Below are 10,047 nucleotides of genomic sequence, written 5' to 3'. Positions count from 1 at the left end.
TTATTGTTGTTTGGTTGTATACAACTCTTTGAGATCCAATTTGGGGTTTTCTTGGTAAAGGTTCTAGAGTGGTTTGCCATTTCCTTCTCCAGCTCATTTTACATATGAGGAAACTGAGGCAAACAGGATTAAGTGACTTGCCCAGGGCCATACAACTAGTAAGTGTCTGAGGCCAGATTTGAATTTAAGTCTTCCTGACTCTAGGCCGGGCACTCTATCCACTGCATCATCTAGCTATCCCCAAAATAGACTCTGTCAAATAAATTTGCCTCCCAAATCCTTGACCTATTATTGTGCGATGACAGTATCATTTCTGGACCCTCCCTGGCCTTGGTGTTTGGGTGCTACTCATGGTCCATATGATATAAATGAAAATCCAAACGCATCTGCTTCATGTTCCTCAGGAATCCCATTACAGCAGGAGAACAAAATACCTGGGAGTACCATTAGGCCTCCTCTCTAATGAGAGAAGATGAACACATCTTGAGAAATATTAGCATCTCACTACCTACATCCTCTAACACAGCAGTCTTGGGAGCTATAGTTCATCTTTCTCATGCCAGACAATGAATGAGTTCAGTTTGGCTGTAGATTAGAGAGTGTTTGAAGACCGGAATAATAATTTACATCCACCTCATAGGGACTTTCAACTTCCCCCAGGTTTTACTATTGTTTTCCTTATTTAATTGATTTTCATTAGCATTTCTCCAGCATAGAATATCTCATTGAAAACATTTATACTTATCCACAGAGGTGGTGATCACTAAGGAGTTAACATCATTCACACACACTGAATTTTCAAGTTAAACTGAATGTTTCCCTCTCCTCAGACTTGAAATTCTTCTTCCAAAGAACATTTGTTGATGGCTGTTGGTGCTTAGAAAATCTCTGAAAGCATTAAGTACCTGGTGCAGTGTGTAGGGTGTTAGATTTGGAGTCAGGAAATCCTGGGTTCACATTCCCCTGACACTTAACTCCTATGTGCCCATGAGCATATTGCCTCTAAGGTCCCTTGCAGTTTTAACCTCTCAGCCTCATGCACGCAGTAAGCACTCAGTAGATGCACACTCATTCACTGATTCATTTCTGATTTCTTTGCTCCTATGTCTCCAGTTCCAGCCCCAACAGGAACTTTGATTGTAGGATGCTGAAAAAGTTATTGGCAGTTAATTGATCACAAACGTTTTGAAAGCTGCTAGTTGAGGGAAAATCTGGGAAGGACAGGCTTGCCTTGTCTGTTGGTATGGGCCTGTTCCCTTCTGAATGGCAAGAAGAGAGCCTGGCTCATCACCACCTTCCAAATCCCGTGTAGGTCTGGGCAGCCTGGCTTACATGGGGAAAGGAATCCATCAACATTTTAGTCTAATGCAAAACTGATTAGATCACTCATAACTCCTTCTGTAACATGTTAAAGCTCAGATAGGATAGTTTACGTGAAAGGATTTCCAAATGTTGAGATGTCAAAGAAGTTTAAAAAAAATACACTGCTGCAACCCACTAGATGGGCACCAGGTGGCGCCACAGCCGGAAGAACACCAGGAAGACTCCTATTCAGTCTCAGCCGCTTACTAGCCCTGTGACCCTGGGCAAGTCACTTCACCCTGTTTGCCTGTAAAATGAGCTGGAGAAGGAAATGACCAACCTCTCCAGTATCTTTGCCAAGAAAACCCCAAATGGGGACAAGAAGAGTTGGACGGGACTGAAATGACCCAACAACAAAATCCTTGGACGTATAAGAGGCCTTTGACAGACTCGTTGGCTGATAAGCTTTCAGTAGTTACCAAGCTGTGTGTTCCGTATTTCTGCGCAGAAGGAACAACTGTGGACCAGGCTCTCTGGGGGGTCACCGGCGCTTCTCCCGTCCCTCACAGACTTGGCTCGCTCAGGAGTCAGGACCTTCAGACTGGCTTCCCTTCGACAACTGAGCAGCATCCAGCACTGAGACTTCTCTGTGTCTCCAGTGAAAATGCTGCAGTCTGAGAGATCTGGACTCCTCAAAGGTAGGAGTACAGGACAGGGTCATCTGGAATGAATTCACAGACTCAAGCATTCTTTGAGTCAAGGTGGCAAAGATTTAGTGTTACACTATGCAGCAGGCAAGGATTCTCAAGGCACCCGCCATGGTAGACTGAGCTCCTTAGGAAACTTGCAGCCTCACAGGAATGACGCTAAAGCCTATATAGGAAAAGTAGTGGATTGTGTGCCAAGTATGACAATTAGGTGATAACATACAACTATGTCATTCACGACTGGAAATCTGGGGGAGGGGGTTTCTAAGGGGTGTATTTTTGGTCTGTTATGTCTGTGACAAGATAGCTTCGGGAGTTGATGTCTGGATTGCATACGTAACTGTGGGCATCAGCACATGATAGTTCTTCTGGTACAAGATAGTACTGTTCATACAAGGGAAATTTTAGAGGTCAGCTTGTTCTTGTAACAGAGAGTTTGCCTCAGTGGGCCCACTCATGAGATATTGCCAGAGACAGGGCCCTTGGCCTGGAGGGAAACTGCCAGGGATAGTGCCTTGAGGCCAGGGAGAAATATGATCTTGGAAGAGGGGTCGGAGTACAAGCACCCCAGCACCCTAGCAGTAAGAGGGGCTCTTTGCCTCCTAGTCGCATCAGCCGCCATGAGGGGCTCTTTACTAAAACCATCACAAGGCGATCATTCTTGGAGATCATTCTGGGATTGTGTCATTTGGGAGAAGAAAGGGTAGGCTGGCTGGGCTCTGGGTCTTGTCCCAAAGTGAATCTTTCAGTCTGTTGAGTGGAAACTGAAATCCAGCAATTGTAGCCCAATTTGTAGCCTGTTAGGAGATGGTCATGCCTTGCTCGTCATCCTAGCATCTCTCAGGTGCCTTGGTATTTTGGATCGTAAACTGGGTAAGACATTGAAAGTCCACGAACTGCAGATGGTTTGCTCCAAATGTCAGCTCCCCTGAGAACACCAGGCATGGCATCCCTGGGCACCAAATGTCTCTGACAAGTGTCAGACTTTCTGAAATGATTTACTCTAAAGTTTGGAATCTCTTTTCTTCAAGAACACCAAACCCAAACAAACAAGCCAGAACCAAAGCATTTGGAAGCTTTGGGTTCCTTAAGCACATTCAAATTCAAATGCTCTAAACGGTCTCTGGTCTCATCAATAATCATCCCTCCAATGATGTGGACAGGTTGTAAATGATACATCAAACAGAAACAAAAGAAATTAGCATCGATTCCTTTTTTAAACATTTAAAGTTAGAGTTTAGAACCTAAAATAACGAATGGTGATTGATCTTTAGAATTCTGGTCCTCAGAAGTCTACTACCTTTCAGTTCTAAGAAAGGGAAGTTATTATTGCTTCATCAGTTATAGATTTACTCAAGTTTATAAACTGTGTGTTTAGTTCAAAAGGATAAATCTTAATTCTATTGTTAGGAGCTTTTCTGCTCAGCTATCTTTGAAAATATTGCCATTAACTGACATCCAGTGACTTTCTAGCTACTTAGAAAGGAAATGGGAGAGAAAACTTCCCCTTCCTTCCCATACACACACACACACACACAACGCACACACAGATACACACACACTGATACATACATACACACACCGCACACCCACACACACACCCCTCAAATCAGTAACGTGGGCCCCAACAAAACAGGCAGATGGGCTCGAGGAACAGTCTTGAACAGGGATGGGTAATAACGATAGCCCACACTCATATAGCACTTGGACTTGTAAAGTGCTTCACAATTATTATCTCATCCTCACAGCAACCCTGGGAGGTAGGTGCTACGAGTGCCATTATTATCGCTATCTTACAGATGAGAAAACTGAGGCAGATAGAGGGGATGTGACTTGGCCAGGGTCACATAGCTGGTACAAGTTAGATCGGAACTCAGACCTTCAAAACACCAGCACTCCACACACCACCCTGCCCGGCTGCCTCATAGATTTAAAGCTGGAAAGGTTAGACCAACCCTCTTATTTTATAGATGAGAAACAGGCACAGAAGTTAAGTGACGACATGATCTCTTGATTCAAAGCTGACTCACCCCTTGTCCCAGGGAGGAGGGAAGGGAAGGCCCTCCCCACTGAGCTTTGCTCGGCAGAAGCCTGGGGTGGCCTCTGAGGCACCTTTCTCTTGTCAGGAATCACTTTGACTCATTCCAGGAATCATCTCCTTCTGTAGGTGAGTCCAAGAGTGGGTGCGTTGAGCCTTGGGGCTCTGGTCAGTCTACCCGGCAGAGGATGGCACGTCGTGGCTCCTCGCCTCTCCTGGGGTCAGTCATCCTCTTCCAGTGACAAAGGAGAAACCAGCTCTCCTCTCCTCTCCTTCTCCTTCCTTCTCTCGTTCTCTGCTGGAAATTGGGGGGTCTGCCTGCCTGCTGTTGGGAAGGGCCCCCCAGGCCCAGGAGAGCTACCTGTTAGCCTGCTCTTTTCACAAATAATTAGGTCCTATTTTTAGAAACTCTCTTCTTATAGAGGAGTACTTTTAATAGGATTTCTATGTTTATAGCTGCCCAGGAATTTCCTGTAATAGTCGTCAGCTTTACGAGCCACATTAAGTAGGCTCTCTCTTAGCCATGAGGGTTCAGTTCACCAAGCCCTCTACTAATCCTCCCACCCAGCCCCAGCCTGAGTTCAGGCCTTCATCCCTCTCCCTGGAACCTTGAAAATGTCCTCCAAACTGGTCTTTTTGCCTTGTCTCTGTCCACATCCTCAGCCTGACCATGGCTGGATAAACCTCTTTTCCTCCGAGGCAGGGGGACGTCCTCTCTTCCTCATCTCTGGGTCCTCTAAAGGACCAGACAGAGTGCATTGTAGAGAGAGGCTAAATCTATTCTTGTTGAGTGCCTGGGGGGAAAATGCCATTTCCTCAAGTCTCAGTTTACCTAAATATATCAAGAGGCTCCACCTCTTTTGCCTTTCCTAATGGCCTTAATAAGGCATCCCTAACACTTCAAAAAAATTAAGTCCTTCACAATTTGGCTCCCACCTCTCTTCCCAGACTCGTTCCATTTCCCATGATTTCCTCTCTCATATGGCCCATTCTGTTAGAGTTATCCTCGTCTCCCTCCAGTTCATACCTCCTTTCCCTGGCAGAAGCTCTCCCCTTGGCCTGGAATGAATGTCCTCCCTTCTCACCTCTTCCTTTTGGAATCCTGAGCTCAGATCGCCCCAGACCACCCCAAATTTATCTGCATTTACTTGGCTCCATTTTCAATTTGCTCATAGGTGGACATTCTTTCCCCTGATAGAATACAAGGCCTTTGTACTTGAAGGCAAGTCCTGTTTTTTGTTTTCGTCTGTATCTTCAGCACATAGAGTGGCACCTGTCACATAGCCGGGGCTTAATAAATGCTTGTTAATTGGTATAATGATCAGGACAGTCTTCTCCTAAGAGGTGATCATTGAAGGAAACTAGGCAATCCCTCGGGACCTGAGGAGACTGAATGATTCTGTTCATGTATGATTTCTCATAGGTTTCAGAAATAGAAAGGACTGAAGCAGTTATTTTGTCCAACCTTTTCATATATCTAAGACATAGAGAAATGAAGTGACTGCCCAGAGTTCCAGAGAAAACACCCCACAAAGCCAGAGGGAGAATCCTCTTCCTCTTCTTCCAGACCGAGTGCCATTTCCACTCTACTAAGCAGATATGAAAGTTTATTTTCTTGCCTGGGCCCTCAGATCCCATCCCATCATCTGTCTACTTATTAGTGAGTGAGCACAACCATGATGGCTTCATTCCTATAGGAGTTCCCAGGAGCCTTTGACTGTGTCCTAGAGGGCTTCAATCGCTCACAAAGGTGAGTCAAAGAGAAAAGATTCAGTGGTTTGAGTTTTCACCAAGATCTGTGGTCAGAGCCGGATGGGCCAGTCATTGTCAGTCCATCATCCCGTGTGCCTTGGCTAAGTCTTTCATGCCCATGGAAAGGGATCAAGAGAAAAGGAGTCTGGACTGCATTTTAGCAAAGACACAGTCCTAGGAAGAACACCCAAATCCCCCATCTCATTAACACTTATTCTCTAGGTTAGGCTGCATGGCAACAGATCAAGCAGCCTCCCAATCTCTGTAGAATTCCAATCATTCATAGTTGGGATGTGTCAGTATGCTGAACAGTATGGTGATGAGAGTGTTGGGGGAGAGACAGAGAGAGATGGACAGACAGAAACAGAATGAGAAGGGGGGGGGAGTGTGAACAACAAAAGTGCTTGTACTGGTATCCACGTCACATAGGGCCGCTATGGAAGGTAAAGTCGGGAGATCACAGATCTACTGAACAATCTTCTCTCACAGTTCTAACTGCACGAGAGACATGGATTGTTAGTTCTGAGAGTCAGCACAGGGGATAGCCAGGCCTAGGTTCAGATCCTGTTCTGCTGCTGACTCACTCCATGACTGCTTTATGAGATGGGGACGGGAAAACTGCCTGTCCTCTCCTCACCCCCCAACCATTTGCCACGTCCCGTCATTCTTCTTTCACAGCATCTCTTCCACACATCTACTCTTTACATCACAACCATCTGAGCTCAGGCCCCTCCTGGCCCTGTTTTACCTCTCATATGCACTCCTGTAAAAGCTGTCTTCTTCAACGTGTCCTCCATCTGCCACCAAAGCGATCTTTCTAAAGTGCGTGGCTGACTACCTCGTTCCCCACGCTCCAGAAACCTCGTTGGCTCCCTATCACTTCTCGGATGAAATATAAGCAGTTGGCTCTGGCTTTTCAAGTCCTCGTGGTCTGCTTCTAATCCCTGCTTCCCCATTGACTTCCTATTTCCCCGATGCGGCGTCCCCTCACGAAACCGTGTATCTTGCATTGCCTTTGTGCAGGCTGTCCTTGCTCTCCCTCGGCAACTCTGCCTCACGAACTTCCTGGCTCCCTTCACAGCTTGGGTCAAGGCCACCTCCTCCGGGGAGCTTTCCCTGATTATTGTTTTCCCACCTGGAAAACGTACTCCAGCCTTACCGTAGAGTGATTTTGTCTTTGTCAAATGACGTTAGAGACCAGCGCCCACTGATGAGGGGATTCCCTGTCGTTCCTCTTCTCAATCCCTTGGGGACACAGTGGGACCCTGTAACTGATAACCTAGCCTCTCCACTTCCTAACAGAGGGGAAAGCGTGGAATGAGAAGGAGCGTAGTCAGTGGATACCAGCCTGCAAGAGACTGTGACCTCCTCGGATCCAGGAGACAGAAGAAATGCAGCGGCCGGTTCTGTCGGCGCTGCCGAGAACTGATCTGGCCCTTCCTCACTCGGCTGTCCATTGCTGCACTCTCCCTCTCTCAGGAGGCAGCTGAGGGTAGTCCCAATCTTTCGTAAGAGCTCCTTTGAAAAAGAACCTGGTTTATTTGAGATGATGTCGATGACCGCGGCATTGCTACTGGACGCATTCGTTACTAACATGGAGCCGGGAGGAGGCAATAGGTTGCCAAACACACAGATGTCAGAGAAGGAAAGAAAGGAAATTAGAAAGGCGGAGATGGAAAGAGAGACAGAGAAACAGATCTCACAAGTGCAGCAGACACTTGCCAGTGGAATCATGTCTGGGGGCTTCAGTTGAATCAAAGAATTGTGGATTTATATTTTTGTAACTTCCTAAAGCAGAAAAGACAAATGTGGATCCAGATCTCCTCTATGCAAACAAAGCAAGCGGCTTGGCAGAGCAGGACCTAATATGGGAAGTGGTGCCCCAGTCTTTCCATGGTGGGTCTGAAAGGAAAATCTTCCTATGAGGGGCTGAGATTAGGGCATGACCAGAAAGGCGATTCCCTAAGAATGGACCACAGAGGAAGAAGATGGGGAAGAGTGCTGTCACCTACAGGAAGGCGGGCCTCCAAAAGAGGGTCAGTAACTTCATCTTCAGTCTCTAGCCCACACAACTGCTAGACATTTAGGTTTAATTTACCAGGAAAAGTATATACGGTCCACTCCTCCAGAACATAGGCTCCCTGAGGGTAGCTGGCACAGTGCGGACACTCTCAAGGTCCTTTGTGTCTGTTGATTTGACTCGGAAGGAATGGACAGGCACTGGGAGGCCCAGATGTGCTGCTGAACCTGTTGTAAACCTAGAAGGATGATGTTTCCCTCACTGTCCAGTCCCTTGAAATTCTGTGATTAGGTCGAGCTCAGCTTGGCACTTCCTGCACCTTTACTGGGAGTAAGCTTAAGCCCGGGGCTCCTTAGAACTCAGTCCCACAGGACTCCGAGTTTGTCCCTCCTGCCAGTTCGATCAGTCTGACGTGGCCAGCTTCTCACAGAGGGGGCATCTTTGGGACGGGAGCCACCGAGCAGGTCTCCGGAAGGAAGGCTGACTCGGCCAATAGGTCCTGCTCTGCAGAGCTGCCAGCATTTGGAGACTGGTCTCACCAGGGAGGGGCACCTGCGGCTTGGCCATCCAAACATCCCAGAGCTGGGCCACGGTCCCAGGTTAGTCAGGCAGGCGGCCAAGAAATCCTGAGTAATTACTACTAGGTGTCAGCACCAAAGGTGCTGCCGGCTCTCAAGGACCCTGGAGTCTAAGACCATCCACAAAAGGAGTCTGACTAGCAGAGGGGAAGAAAGGGAAGATGCCCAGCACCGAGGGCCCCAGGGGCCCGGGGACGGCGAATTCCCGAGCTGAAGAGATCTGGCCCAACAAAGAGGCTCCTGGGGCTCGGGGAAGTCCGGAGGTCCTACTAAGTGCCTGCGGCGGGGCTGACTGAGCGGGGGGAGAAGAATAGGGGGAAAGGGGCAAATCCCTGACCACGGGAGGGTGCAAGCACTGAGACTAGCATGGACGAAGCAAGCTGCAGACCGGATAGATCGGAAATAACCAAAGGAGGGAGGCGAAGGAATAAAGAGGAGCTGGGGGGGGGCTGCGGGGGGGGGGGCTCGGGGCAAAGGCTGAGACCACCCCCCACCCCGGGGCGTGGAGCCTCTAAGTCCGGTTGTGCGGGTTTGCTGGTTGTTTGAAATCAATCTTAGATCTCTCTGGGTGGAGGGGGCGCCTAGACTCGGTCTCTTCCCCTCTCGGAACCTCAGGTTCTTCTTCGGACAGATAAGGCCGTTGGATTAGATCGCCAGACAGTAGCATCCGAGCTGCAGGACTTGCCTTGCAACGCGGTTTTGTCTCCAAAGACGGAGAGCCGGAGGCCCGGGGAGGCTGGGTGACTGGCCCAGGGTCGTCCCCCGTTAAGGGGTACTCCGCCCCAAGCAGCCCCCAAAGGACGCCTTCCAAGACTGCCCAGGGCAGACCCCATTTCTGCCTGGGGAAGCCCCCGCACTCTCGGGGGCCCGGAGTGCAGTCCGTGACTGGGGGGATGGGCTGGCCCGGGCGCTCTCCGCACCCCGGGGGGAACTCAGACCACCCCTCTCCTTGGCAGCCCCAAGGCCGGTGCTGGGCAGAGGCGGGGCCAGGACCGAGCCGGGCGGGGCCCGAGGGGCGGGGCCCGAGGGGCGGGCCTCTTAACCAGGCGCGTTCCAGACCTTCCCTTGTTTGGGCGTTGCTAGGAGACAGGGCTCCGCGGCCCTGATCCGGTTGGTGCTGGGAAGGACGCGGGAAGGGGGCGGGGTTTCATAGGGAAGTGGGGAGTAGGATCGGGCCGGGAGTCGGGGGAGGGGCCGCTCGTTGGCAGGGAGGCGGGGCCGCGAGGCTGGGGGCGGGGAGAGCGCGGGAGGAGGGGCGGAGCCTGAACCAGGGGGCGGGGTCGGCGGCGCGAGGCGGAGTCGAACCTCGACCTTGTTTGGACGTCGCTAGGCGACGGGTCTAGACGTGCCCAGTCAAGAGCCGCGCTGGGGCTGACGCCGCGAAGGGGGCGGGGCTCGCGGCAGCCCCGTTAGTGCTGACAGGCGGACTGGCCTGAGGCGCCGGAGTTCTCCTACCTGCGAGTCTCGCCTTTCGGGCCGCCGCTGCCCAGGCGCTCTCCGGCAGGGCGCGGGGTTCGGGGCCGCGGGGCAGGGGCTGGGGGAGGCGCTCTGCCCTCGCGCCGGCCCCGGACATCCCGACGGCCCTGAGCACAGCGGGCCCGGGGCGGGGCGCGGCGCAGGTGAGTCTGGCGGGTTCGGGAGAGGTGGGGA

This window comes from Vombatus ursinus, unplaced genomic scaffold, assembly GCF_900497805.2.
Source record: "Vombatus ursinus unplaced genomic scaffold, bare-nosed wombat genome assembly UNPS02014799.1, whole genome shotgun sequence".
In the NCBI taxonomy this organism is placed as follows: domain Eukaryota; kingdom Metazoa; phylum Chordata; class Mammalia; order Diprotodontia; family Vombatidae; genus Vombatus; species Vombatus ursinus.
This window is presented reverse-complemented; position numbering follows the sequence as displayed.